The 14,425-nt window shown below is 33.8% G+C and overlaps 1 long non-coding RNA gene across 1 annotated transcript in view; it reads left to right on the top strand.

The window, feature by feature from the left end:
• Positions 1–501: 501 nt before the first annotated feature.
• LOC136039185 (uncharacterized) overlaps positions 502–14,425 on the top strand; it is an 86,410-nt gene continuing 72,486 nt past the window's right edge. Inside the window, exon 1 of the long non-coding RNA XR_010620389.1 lies at positions 502–641. This is a non-coding gene — a long non-coding RNA (uncharacterized LOC136039185). The remainder of the gene's footprint in view (positions 642–14,425) is intronic.

A 14,425-nucleotide genomic window follows, 5' to 3' on the forward strand; every position in this document is an offset into this window, starting at 1 on the left:
TGTTGGTATAGTTGCTGTACAGCTTGCACGGACTGTGAAAAATGTCAACATTGCCGGGCTATCTTCTATTCATAAACACGGTTTCTTGAAAGATGTGGGAGTAAAGCAATATAAAACAACGTAAGCAATGTAAAGGGAGTAAAACAAAAATGAAAAGGGCTTTAGTTTCAAGTATTTAATTCTAGGTGGTGTTGGTATAGCTGCTGTACAGCTTGCACGGACTGTGAAAAATGTCAACATTGCTGGGCTATCTTCTATTCACAAACACGATTTCTTGAAAGATGTGGGAGTAAAGCAATATAAAACAACGTAAGCAATGTAAAGGGAGTAAAACAAAAATGAAAAGGGCTTTAGTTTCAAGTATTTAATTCTAGGTGGTGTTGGTATAGCTGCTGTACAGCTTGCACGGACTGTGAAAAATGTCAACATTGCCGGGATATCTTCTATTCACAAACATGATTTCTTGAAAGAAATGGGAGTAAAACAATGTGTCAGTGCTTCACAGGACTTTAATGAAACGGTTAATGCCTTAAACGCCATAAAACCAAATGGTTTTGACCTGATCCTGGACACTTACGGTGGAGAAGCCTCTTCAATGCTTCACAGACTGTTGAAACCACTTGGGAGAAGAATTATAATAGGTAAATGCGGAAGAAATCTCTAATTTCTCTTTATTATTTATTCCTCTTAAGGAGAATTATTCCTTTTCTGGAGATTTATAGGAGGTAAATGTGGGAGAAATCTCTTTTTCCTCCTCACAGGGTTACGGATAGTTTAATCTTGATAGTAGCCTACCTGAATTATAAAATTTAGTCACCGGAAAAAATGTCAAAAATGTTGGTTAGAGGAAAACAACAATCCATGCAAACTAAATTTTCGTAAAAATCCCAATCAACAGTATTAATATATACGCCTCCTAATTCCAGAGAAAATATAGAATAAAAATCGTATCTCAACGCGGCAGCATTTCCAAACAATCAGGATGTTATTTAACCATGTTTTGTAAAACCACATTTTTGACATTTTAGTACAAACTGAAAGTTAATAAAGACTTTGGAAATCTCATAGAGAGCAAAATCGTGTGTAACATAGTAGATAGTATTTTAAGCAGTTCCTACTGTTTTTATTGTTTGTCATAGAACTACATAGTTGACAGATTAAAATCTGAATTATTATCTAAGTTAGATGGAGGGGAGGATATGGAAATTTAGACCCTTTGCTATCCAAATATATTTTAGTTTTTCCAATTCTACCCTCTTGAAGCTTATAAAATTTTGAATGTTGACCATCAATTCACATTTTTTTTGTTGGTGGCAAGGTTTAGTTAAATCGGCTTAATTCGCCTTTTTTTAAAATTAGATAAAAAAAACAAGTTTTTTATCTAAAAGTAATGAGCGTCATCAAAACTTAAAACGAACAGAAATTACTTTCTATATGAAAGGGGCTGCTCCCTAATCAACGCCCCGCTCGTTACTCTAAAGTTTGTCTCTTTTTATCAACTCTACTTTTTAAAACAATAAACAACTTTAGCGGAAAGAGCGAGGCGTAGATGAGGAAGCAGTCCCTTTCATATATGAAGTAATTTCTGTTCGTTCTATTTTAATATTGCTCCTTACTTTCAGTTAAAAAAGTTGTTTTTTTGTTTTATTTCAGAACGTTTTTGAATTAATGCATATTTTGATTTTGGCTCTCCGCAGATGAATAATTAACACGAAATTTGCATATTTATTTTATTGGCTAAATGGCTTTCTTATAGTTTTGATCTAATGATCTTGAGAAAAAATAGAAGTAGGGGAGTAGCCCTTGTTGCCCTCCAATTTTGTGGTTACTTAAAAAGGAAACTAGAACTTTTTATTTTTACGAATGTTTTTATTAGTAAAATATATACATAACTTACAAATTAGCTTACATAACAAACTTCTGTATTCGCACGTTTTTGTTACGTATATGAGGGGGTTCACTCCCTCATCACTACCTCGCTTTTTACACTAAAGCTTAAATTTTGTCCCAAGTCCTTAAGAATGATCACTGAATCGCAAAGCCCGTAGAATAAATAGTTGAATTTACTAAAAGTACTTTAGCATAAAGAGCGAGGTCTTAGAAGGAGGTGAACCTCTCATATGCGTAATAATTTCTGTTCGTTTTAAGTTTAATGCTGCTCCTTCCTTTCAGTTGAAAAAACTTTTTCATAATCATTTTTTCTTTGTTTTTTTTTTTAAATAGTGATAGAAAATCATACGCTCCCTTCATGGAAGTTTTCTTGCCCCATGACAAATTCCTCCATGGAAAGTTCCCCCAACGTGTCCCCCTCTTTTCAACCCCTCCCAAACCGAAAAATCCCCCTGAAAACGTCTGTACGCTTCCCAGTAACCTTTAATATATGTAAGCACTGGTCAAAGTTTGTAACTTGTACCCCCTCTTACGGGGAGTGTTTGGGAGTAAGTCTTCCCAAAAGACATAGTTATAAGGTTTTTTTTACTATGCTGAATAAAATGGTTATCTCAGAATGTTGATCCGGTGACTTTGAGAAAATTATTAGCGTGGGAGGGGGCCTAGGTGCCCTCCAATTTTCGTTCACTTAAAACAGGCACTAGAACTTTTCATTTCCGTTAGAATGAGCCCTCTCGCAACATTCTAGGGTCACTGGGTAGATACTATCACCCCTGGGAAAAAAAACAACAAATAAATAAACAAATAAACACGCATCCGTGATCTACTTTCTGGCAAAAAATACAAAATTCCACATTTTTGTAGATAGGAGCTTGAAACCTCTACAATAGGGAAGCTTTACCCTATTTTCTAAAATAAGGAAATATTCTCAGGCTCGTAACTTTTGATGGGTAAAACTAAACTTGATAAAACTAATATATTTAAAATCAGCATTAAAATTCTTTTGACGTAGCTATTTGTATCAAAATTCTGTCTTTTAGAGTTTTGGTTACTATTGAGCCGAGTCGCTCCTTATTACAGTTCGTTACCACGAACTGTTTGATATACAATTTCTACTTATCGTAGTTCAGACAAAATAGAACTTTAGACCAACAGATTCAATAAGGGTTTAAATTATTTACCATTATTTGTCAAATATGTTACCAATTACTTACCCAACAGTAGTTAATTAAGTTACAATAAATGAAATTGAGGATCTAGTGGAATTACAGGATTTAGAATATTTTAATGCTATTAGTACTAACTTATATTAGCCCTGCTCCCAAGAACTCACCGCAGAATCAATCACCACAGAGTTGCGCAAACTTCTCCCTCATCTCCTTCATCTCAATGTAATTAAATCTTTCCTCTATACGCCCTTCAAAGAAAGAATTCTATAAAAGGACGAGCATTGGTATTATGTCACCCTTCATTTGTAGAATATGTTTTATTCATCTCAACCTTTCTCTTATTTTAGCCCTAGAAAGAAAAATATCTCCAGGATGGGATGTATTTCTTTCCAGTTTTCAAAAGGAAAAGCTCCTTCCACTGTTTCTTTCCCGTAGAGGAATCCTATTTGCGTGGCTTTAAAGTAGAGCAGGGCAGACCTTTTACGAATTGGCTTAACCAGAACTGTGATTGTAATAGGAGTAGCAGAGTGAACTTTTGGACTAGCAACTCTCTTGAAAAGTACAGCGCAGCAAACGACAGAGATATTAATAGCAGCACAATATTTTTAGGCATGAATTTAAAATGAGTTGGAGGCAGTAGGCTTGAAATTGCTTGTTCAAGATTGTGTCTTTCGTTGACAGAAGATCATTACTAAATATAGTAAAAAGCTACTGAGAAAACGGGATAAGAGGTTGAAGTAGAAAGGGCAATGTAAAACTTTCTCGTATTTCTTTCCTTTTAGTTGCTATTTTTACTATGTAAATTATAAAAAAAGGTCCAACTCGAAAAGAACATTTTCCTCTAGAACAAGTTTCACTTATTTTCTCAGACCTTAATGTTTTGTCTTGACTTCTGGGTCAACCAGAGTAGCAGAAAGAAGCGTTCATTTTGCAATACCTTAAAGATTTTGTTGGGTGACAATGTAAAAATTTGCTTGAAAAACAGCATTTCAGGGTTGCCATATGTAAAATAATCATAGAAAAATATTAATTACGTGAAAACATTAAAAAAAAATTTCGAAACTTTAGTGCCTGGCTGTATAAGAAAAGAACCCAGAAAGCTCTTTTTACCACTTCACAATAGGCTTTAAAATTAAGAAATGTACATTAAGTAAGTTTTGTAAGTGTCTTTTAACTGTATAAGTTAGCATGGGCTTAAAAACTGTTTTTTTTTTTTTTAAATAAATAACAATCGCCAACCCTGTTTGCTGAGTCATAACGCTGTAGAAACCGCAGATACTGACCCAAATCTCTTTTGGAGGCTATTACCATTTTTGCTGCAGTTGCCGTTGCAATTACTTACCATAGCTTGTCTTATAAAATAGTTTCATCTTTGAAAATTTGCTTTTGCCCCTACAGTTGGTAATTGTTGGAAAATTTGCCCCTACAGTTGGTAATTATCTGAAACGTCAGAGTAACAGTGTATTTATATGTCATCTTACATGACAGAAAGGTTACAATCAAAACAAGATAATAATTTCGGGGGTAGGTGGTAGGTGGTATAGGTATAAAAAAAAGTCATTTATTTCGATATTAACATTTCAACCGTTCTCTTAGTATCTTATTTATTGTTAATTCTAATTTTCATCATTGCTAATTAGAAATTGTAAAAATTTTATTTAAATTTAATAATCATTAGAATTTATTGTCAATTTTTATTTTGGATAAAAATTTATTACTTTTCTCTTTTATTTTAAAGATTAGAGCTTGTTGTGAAAATTATTTGACTGAGCCCACCAAAAGATATCCTTATTCTACATAAAACCATCACCCAATTCAGAGGGGGGGGGGGATTCAAAAAGTATCGAAAAAAATAACACTGGAAACTTTTTATGTTAGAATTTGCCATCCTCTTCTTAAATAGCATTTTAAAGCTTTTTTTCATGATCGTTGAAGAAATTTATTTTTCAGGGGCAAGCTCGTTCATTATTAACAATTCTATTGACAAAGATGCTCTAACCAAGACATCTGGAAGCATACAAATTATTCAGCTAATTATGGAAAACACTGGCGTCCATGGTTTCAATTTGACAACCCTCCTCAATAAATCTCCAAGTGAATACAAAAAAGCAATGGATTTTCTCTTTAATTTATACAAACAGCAAAAGATAGTGCCAATAATTGACAGTGTTTTTACATTTAATGAAGTTACAGAAGCCCAAAAACGCTTAACGGACCGCCAAAATATTGGGAAAATAATTTTAGTTCCGAATAAATTACAACTTGCTAAAATAATTAATATTTAATAGCACAAAATAATTAAATCTAAGATGCAAGCCTTTTTAAGTATTAAATAAACAAAAATAGTTTTTTTTAACTGCAAGTAAGGAGCGACATTAAAACTTAAAACGAACAGAAATTACTCCGTATATGAAATGGGTTGTCCCCTCTGCAATCCCTCACTCTTTACGTAAAAGCTTTTAATTGTTTTAAAAGTAGAATTGTGGCAAAGAGTCAAACTTTAGCGTAAAGAGCGAGGGATTGCGAAGGGGACAACCCATTTCATATACGGAGTAATTTCTGTTCGTTTTAAGTTTTAATGTCGCTCCTTACTTGCAGTTAAAAAAACTAGTTTTTTTATTTAATTTCTGAACATTTTTGAATTAATACATGTTTGATTTTGGCTCTCCGCACATAAATTATTGAAATGAAATTTGTATATTAATTTTTTTTTGCTAAATGGCTTTCTCTTAGTTTGGATAAGATGATTTTGAGAAATAAGGGGTGGGGAAGGAGGCCTAGTTGCCCTATAATTTTCCGGTTACTTAAAAAGGCTACTAGAACTTTTAATTTTTAACGAACGTTTTTATTAGTAAAAAATATGCGTAACTTAAGAATTAACTTACGTAACAAACTTTTATATTCTTATATTTTTATTATGTGTACGAGGGGTTTGTACCCTCGTTAATACATCGCTCTTTACACTAAATTGTAAGTTTCGTCCCAATTCTTTAAGAATGACCCAGGAATCAAAAAGGCCGTAGAATAAATAGTTGAAATTACTAAAAATACTTTAGCATAAAGAGCGAGGTATTTGTCTCCTCCTAAATACCTCGCTCTTTATGCTAAAGTATTTTTAGAACCCCTCATATGCTTAATAATCTCTGTTCGTTTTAAATTTCAATGCTACTCCTTACTTTCAATTGAAAAAACTTTTCATGTTTATTTTTTCATTGTTTTTTTTTTTATAGTAATGCTAGAAAATCCTGCGCCCTTTTCATTGAATTTTTCTTCCCCCATGACATATTCCTCCAAGGAAATATCCTCCAACATAGCCCCTCCCCTCAACCCCACCCCAAAACAAAATAAAATCCCCTTGAAAACGTCTGTACACTTCCCAATAACCATTACTATATGTAAACACTGGTCAATGTTTGTGACTTGCAGCCCCTCCCCCAGGGATTGTGGGGGAGTAAGTCATTCCCAAAGACATAGTTCTTATGGTTTTCGACTATGCGGAACAAAATGGCTATCTCAAAGTTTTAATCCATTGACTTTTGGAAAACAATGAGCGTGGGAGGGGGCCTAGGCGCCCTCCAATTATTTTGATCACTTCAAAAGGGCACTAGATCTTTTCGTTTCCGTAAGAATGAGCCCTCTTGCGACACTCTAGGACCACTTGGTCGATAAGATGACCCCAGGGAAAAAGAAAAAAAAAACAAAAAAAAAACAAACAAACAAACAAATAAACACGCACCCGTGATTTGTCTTCTGGCAAAAAAATACGAAATTCCACATTTTTTAGATAGGAGCTTGAAATTTTTCTATAGAGTTCTCTGATACGCAGAATGCGATGATGTGATTTTCGTTAAGATTCTATGACTTTTAGGGGATGTTTCCCCCTATTTTCCAAAATAAGGCAAATTTTCTTAGGCTCGTAACTTTTGATGAAAAAGACTAAATTAATTGAAACTTATATATTTAGAATCAGCCTGAAAATTTGGTTCTTTTGATGTATCTTTTAGCATCAAAACTCCTTTTTTCTTAGCGTTTCATTTACTATTGAGCCGGGTCGTTCCTTACTACAGTTTGTTACCACGAACTGTTTGATTAGTGTAGAAAATTTTCTAGTCCAAAATATGTGCATTTTCGTAGCCCTGATTAATAATGAAGTATAAACATCCTTAATTTAATTTCAAAGACTCTATAAGTTTTACTGAATGTTTACCTAAAACTTTTCTATATCGTAGATTTACCTATACATCTGAACAATGGCTATAGTAAAAATAGGACTTTCAAATTATTTTTACACTTTTTCAATAAGTGTTAATGATCAATGCTTTCATCTATAGGAAAGTGACAAAGAAAAGTTATAATTGTCGTTTCTATTTCATTTGTTAAATTTTTTAAATTTACTGCGAAGTTTGGCTCTTATTACCAGTCAAATACAACTCTTTTCTACGTCTTTTTCTTACTGTAAACTGTATCCTAACAATGAGGAAAGGGGGAAAGATCCTGTCCTGGGAAGGACGATTGACTTTTGGGCTGCTCCATAGTAATGACACAAAAGACATAAATTACCAACGAGCTACGTAAAACTTTTTGGCTGCAATATAATGGTTTTATATTCTAGTTACTCCGTTTATGATTAACTCTCGGTGAGATTACTGTCAACAGTGACTGAGTAAGCAAAACTTTGAGCGACCAAATTAAAAAAAACAAAAAAACATTATTCCCAAAGCACTCCTGCTGAAGGGTATGTTGGATATAGAAAATGACTAAATTAAGAATCAGAGGACAGGAAGGGACTACCTTTCCTTTTTGTTGGAGGATACCTAGAACTATATCTGGATAGACTATCTACATTACTTTGAAATTTGTCGTTCTTTTGATGTTTGATTAAATAAATTTTTTGCCTTTAACAATGATTGATACAATAAAGAAAGAAGAGAGAACGGAGAAAAGGAATTTTGACGGGGAAGAAATGATTAAAATGGGATTTTCTTAGTTAGAATAGTAAGAGACGAACCTCAGAGAATTAGGCAGCTCAGTAAGTGAAATATGGCACCATACCCAAGAAGAGCAACTTTTCTAAAGATGCTATATAACGTTGTTTGGTATTTTATTGCTTTTAGCTGTCTCTACAACCATGATACTGATAAAATATACATATTCCCCACTTGTAATGAACTGTATCAACCATTTTTGTAAAAAAAAGGAGAACTATTACTAAAGATATAATAAAAAACATAGTCGGTTAGTCTTTAGACTAAAAGACGTGTAGTTTTTATTTAATAAAAAGATATAATAAAGAAACAATAAAACGACAAAGACATATTAATACTTTAAAAAGAGAAATTAAAAGGCTGCAATTTTGGAAGATTTGTTGGGTTGAATAATTCTTGCTTTAAAGCTGGCATATTCCTTGGTTGTTTTAAGACAGTAGACGTGGATCTATTACTTAAAGGAGGCGAGAGGAAATGTGCATAAAATTATAGATTTTAGTTTTGCTCACAATAAGCCGTATAGCTGTATAGTTGAAAAGCCGTATAGCTTAAAATGTTGAAAAGTTGCGAAGGTATGGAGTTAATGGATGGTTTTATAATCTTATAATTAGTTTCCCTTCTGGTCGTTTTCAATTTCTCAACCACTGCAAGAGAGATGTTGTGTACCCCAACTGTCTATTTTAAGCCCTTAATTATTTTGGATTTCTGTTAATGACCTTTCTTCTTCTCTTCCGCCACCTTTAAATAAGGTTTCAGACTTTACCAATAAAGAGATTAATTTTTATATCCTGAAGTTTTCTGATGGTACAGTTCCAACTGTGTGTGCGAAAACGACTGAATCGTTCGTTTCTGTGCTGTCTAATAATACTCAGGTATTATCTGTCTGGATGTGGTGCATTAAGGTCGGTCTGATAATTGTTATTTATGCATATCTTTGGTTGAAATTGGGGGACCGTGCAATATTGGGGATTTCGAGTGTTCGATACCTTAGTATTATTGTTGATAAATCATTCTCACTTAAAGTTCATATTGAGATAGTCTAAATTATATTAGCTAGGAATTTTGGTATAATTCGTAACTTTGTTTTCCGAAGGAAATGCTTCTATGTTACATTTTATCCACCTCTATATTTTGTATTGTAGTTCAATCCAGCTGGGGATTTTCTCCTCAATCCTTCCTCCTATTTGAGTTTTGCAAAATATTGCTATTAGAATACTAGTTGATGTAAGCCCTTCTGAATCTTGTTGTGAAGCTTATGTTAGGCTGAAAATACTTCCAACTACTACGCTTCGTGATTATTAGGCTGAAATTTTCATATATATTTGTGTCAGAGGTAAGTTCGCTACTTTTCTAAGTTTGTCCACCCAAGTTAACGAAGATGAAAGATTAAATTTGCATTAAATCCTTGAATTTAGTGCTTTATTTTGATTTAGGTGTGTTAGGGAAGGATTTGAGTGTTAAGTTAGTGGTTGTAGGGTATATGGTATTGCAGTTGTGTTTTGTTTTTCAACCCCTTCTGAGGTTAACGTTAAGTCTTTTTTTCTTTTGTGGATTTGTTTGGTTATCCCTTCTCCATATCATGCTGCAGCACTTGGAGGGGATATGTTTATATTAACCTTTGGGCTAATAACTGATGTTAATTATATAAAATAAAAGTAGAAGTAAAATTAGTAGTGATAGTTATCTTAGTGGTAGCATTTACATATCAACTTTTGATATATTGATCTTCCTCTTTAAGCATTCTCTGAAAGCTATAACTTAATACCCAAACAAATAATTGAAGAAAAAACGGGTTTAATTTTTTTATAATAAAGCAGTGACAACAAAATAAAATAAAAACTACACTTTAACTAACAAAAAAAAAAAATACTCCGAATATTTCGGCCCCACCTCTGGGAGCCTTTCTCAACGGGGGAAAAAAAACAAAAAAGGAGAAAATTACAACAATTTAAGACTATTTTTAAGACATTATAAAAATACCACGACAACTAAACCAAACTAAAAATATAAACGATCAAATATAAAAGAAACAAGAACTCACATTTTAAAACAAAAACTCCCGCACTTGACTGTAACCTTAGAAAAAAACTGAAATAATTGTTTCTATTGGCACTTTCCTCTGCCACAATCGCTGTATAAATGGGGATCTATCAAAAATGAAAAATATAAATACTTGTAACAATACGAAAAAGAGGTCACCCAACCCCCAAATCCAATCAAAATCTTACAGGTTAATGAAACACAATTATGAATTATAAATTGAATGGATTTTTTCATTTGCTATTTTAGGTGCCGTCCGTTGACTTCTTACAGCATTGACCATGCTTTAACCTCCGTTCGCAAGGTTATTACTTGTTTCAGGACAATTATGCAAATCAATACTCATTGAAGTTTTTGACTGGTCTTTAATTAAACTATTATAAATTGAATTTATTTTAAATTCCCCCTCATCTCTATTTATGCTAATACCCCCATAGATAATCTTTTTTATTTCTATAATTTCTCTGAAACTTTGTAAAAGTCCTACAGACTTATCAATAATTTTTGTCTGATCAAATAAAATACTATGATGAGGAAAATTATACACGTGACCAGCTATAGCGGATTCAAAAGTATCAGGTTTTTTATTTTGTCTTAACGAGCAATCTATCGCATATTTGTGTTGCTGTAGCCTATTTTTTAAATTCTGCTGTGTTCTACCTACATAAAATTTACCAAAAGAGCATGGAATTTTGTATACCCCCTGTTGTATATTTCTTGGAACTTTATCTTTTCCGTTATTTAGCCATGAGCTTATATTTTGTCCTGATTTAAAAGCTGTTTTTAATTTATGTTTTTTTAATTCTTTCCTTAATTTCTGTGACAACCTTGGGATATAAGGCAAAGTTATGTAATTTGGTTTTTGATTTGATTCATTTTCTTCTAATTTTACAGGTTCCAGTAACTTTTTTTTCCTTTTTTCAATTATTTGAGAAATCATATTTTCGGGATATCCATTTCCTACTAGAATATCCTTAATAAAAATTAATTCACTACTAATGTATTCTGGTGAAGCTAAATTTAACACTATCCACTAAAGAAATAACTACCCCCCTTTTTCCCTGTTTTCCAGAAACCACGCATAGCCACTTAAAATTCATTTTCTTTTTTTTCCTAGACGCCTAAAGGTCACATCCGACATCGGATCTGGGTGTACGAAGACTCATTCGATGCGGAATTCTCCAAGTAATTTTCCTGGAAAGTTTCGTAGGAAAATCTTAACCCCCCGAAAGTTTCGACCCTCCAACCCCCCCCCCCTTTTAACGTTGTCCGATCGGGCTGAAATTCACAAATTAAGGTCCCCAACGGCCCAGGAGCTTATCCGCGAAATTTCAGCTCGATCCGATAACTCCTTCCCTGTTTTCCAGAAACCACGCATTAGCTACTTAATTAACGCATTTCTCTCCATAAGAGGCCATGTTAATTTGAAATTTTTAAAAGTTATTGAGAAGTTATATTTACACACATGCAAGTGATTAGCTCAGTCGGTAGAGCGTGGGACTTTTAATCCTCGGGTCAAGGGTTCAAGTCCCTTACGGGCGGTTTTTTTTCACAACATCAAAAAATTTTTGATAACACCTGGACAGCTTATCATTTGAGAGATAACAGAATATTAGCTTCTTATGAGCAAAAGAAACATTTCGGTCATTCTATCTATTTTTTTCTATTTTATACAATGATTTAAAAGCGGGGGGGGGGCGGCAGCCACCCAAGTTCCTCTCCTAATTCCTGTACGAGGAGTACAGGAATTATTAAATTACATCCACCATGGATTGTAGAAAAACGTACAGAAATAATATGAAAAAAACTTCGTTTTCTTAAAGAGTTAAAGAGGCTGCGTCCCAAAGTCGAACCTTAAAACGTACAGGAATTAGAAGAGGCAGTTGGTGGGCTGCTGCCCCCCAAACCCCCAGCTTTTAAAGACTCTTTTGTACAGTTTTTTTTGTGGGGGGACTTCATTGTTACTAATTACTAGTTTCGGCGCAATGGTTCTCCGGTCCTCTTGTGTTTAATATTTTTCGAAGTTATTCCATTATTCATTCATTTCAATTTTTTGTTAATTAAAAGAGGGCCTTTCCGAAGCTAAGAGCGGGGGGTTAGCAAAAAAAAAACCTGTACAAAAGAGTCTTTAAAAGCTGGGGGTTTGGGGGGCGGCAGCCCCCCCAACTGCCTCTTCTAATTCCTGTACATTTTATGGTTCGACTTTGGGCCGCAGCCTCTTTAACTCTTTAAGAAAACGAAGTTTTTTTCATATTATTGGATTAGGAATGATCTCTCCCTGTGGCTGGAAGTTAGGACCGAAACCCTTTTCATCGAAATAAAAAATGAAGGGAAAAAAATGATTTTGAGGTTAATTTACAAAAATACGTCATGTGATATTAGTTTTTTTATTGATGAATTTGAATTGTTATTAGACAAAATTAACAATGAAAATAAAAATAAATTTATGATGGGAGATTTTAATATTGATTTACTAAAAAAAAGCAAATAGCTCAGATTTTGTTAATATGACGGTGTCACATGATAGTTTCCCTCTTGTAACTATTCCAACTTGGATTTCGCATCGTTTGGCCACCTTAATTGATAATTTTTTCGTTAATGGTGGATTACTTGAAAGATCCTAAGCAGATGTGAGTGTGTCCAACGGGTTGGATCACCTTGTTTTAATAAGTAAAATAAAGCTGAATCAGTCAAAGGAAAATAAACGGTGTGCAAGGGCATCGTTTTACCGTGAAATGAAAAGTAAAAACCTAAACAGTTTTGCAAATAAGATGGTTGAAACGAATTTTTCGCGTGTAATAGAAGAAAAGATTCCAAATGCTGCATATGACCTCTTCAGTGAGATAGTGACTAATGTAATGAATTAAACATGTCCCTTACGAAGAATCAACCCTAATAGAAATTTTCCTAAGAAACCATAGATAACAAAAGCCATTCTAGTTTCAACAAAGCAGAAAAACCAACTTTATGTAAATAATTTAAAGGATCGTTCAAATGATAATTTTATAAAATTTCAAAAGTTTCGGAATATTTTAAATTCAGTAAAACGGAAAGCTCAGAAACTTCATTTCCAAAATGAAATTCATGAAAATCAAGGGAATATGAAAAATACATGGAAAACAATAAATAAACTTTTGGGTAATTTTCACAGTAGGGTGGAGGTGAGAGCCACGGAGACGATGAAGGTCGTTTTACTGATTCTCAACACATAGCTGAATTTCTGTGTGATTATTTTCCAAATGAAGGAAAAAGACTGCGATCAAGCGCGGTCTAGCTTACGCACATCTGTGAGTTTTGGATCTGTTTTTGAAAGACGGCCTGCAAGTGAGAATTCCTTTGAATTTCAAAGATGTTTGGAACGGGAAGTGGCACAATTCCTGGCTACGATGAAGTCAAAATCTAGTGGGATGGTTGTTTTCGCTGAAACTCATAAAAGCCGCAAAAACGAGTGTCTTACCTGTCTTGACGCACCTCATCAACCTTTCTCTGGATCATGGAGTCTTCCCGCAAGCACTAACAATTACAAGAGGGGTTCCTCTTCATAAAGGAGGGAAAAAAGATGACCCATCGAATCGAAGACCTATATCTATTCTCCCACTTTTCTCTAAGTTATATGAGAAAGCTGTACATGCCCAGTTAAGTTATTATATTGAAAAAAATATAATTCTAATGGAAAACCAATTTGGATTCAGTAAAGGGCAATCTACAGATATGGCAGTTCTGGAATTGGTTGATTGGATTAATGATGTATTTGAAGCTGGTCTTAGACCTGCTGCTATGTTCTCGGATATAAGAAAAGCGTTCAATACGGACCACCCAGGGTTTATTCGAGTTCTTGCCTCGATTGAAGTAAGGGGCTTAAGCCTTGAGCGGTTTTCATCATATCTACACGACCGGTATCAGATAGTACAGAATGGATCATTTTTATCTTCAAAAAAGAAAATAGAGTGTGGAGTCCCACAAGGGTCAATCCTGGGACCCCTCCTTTTTATCATTTTTATTGATCGAATGAAGCATTACCTGTTGGAGGCTGGTGTCATTTTATTTGCAGATGACACTTTGCTCTTTCTAGCTGCGACTTCGCTTGATGTTTTGTATAATAAAATTCATAATGCTGTCTCTGAATTTCTAACTTTTTCTCAACAAAATTTGTTAACCCTAAGCTTTTCTAAAAAAATTTTCATGACTTTCGTCAAGACTTTCTAGAGATCTCTAGATCTTTAGACCGCAAGACTTTCGTCAATGATCAAATCGTGGTTCAAGGAGAAAGTTTCAATAAGTCTGTTATCTGTTACAATATGATGTCAATCTATCTATATATATAAAAATGAGTTAATTGTT

Source organism: Artemia franciscana, chromosome 19, assembly GCF_032884065.1.
Source record: "Artemia franciscana chromosome 19, ASM3288406v1, whole genome shotgun sequence".
Lineage (NCBI taxonomy): Eukaryota > Metazoa > Arthropoda > Branchiopoda > Anostraca > Artemiidae > Artemia > Artemia franciscana.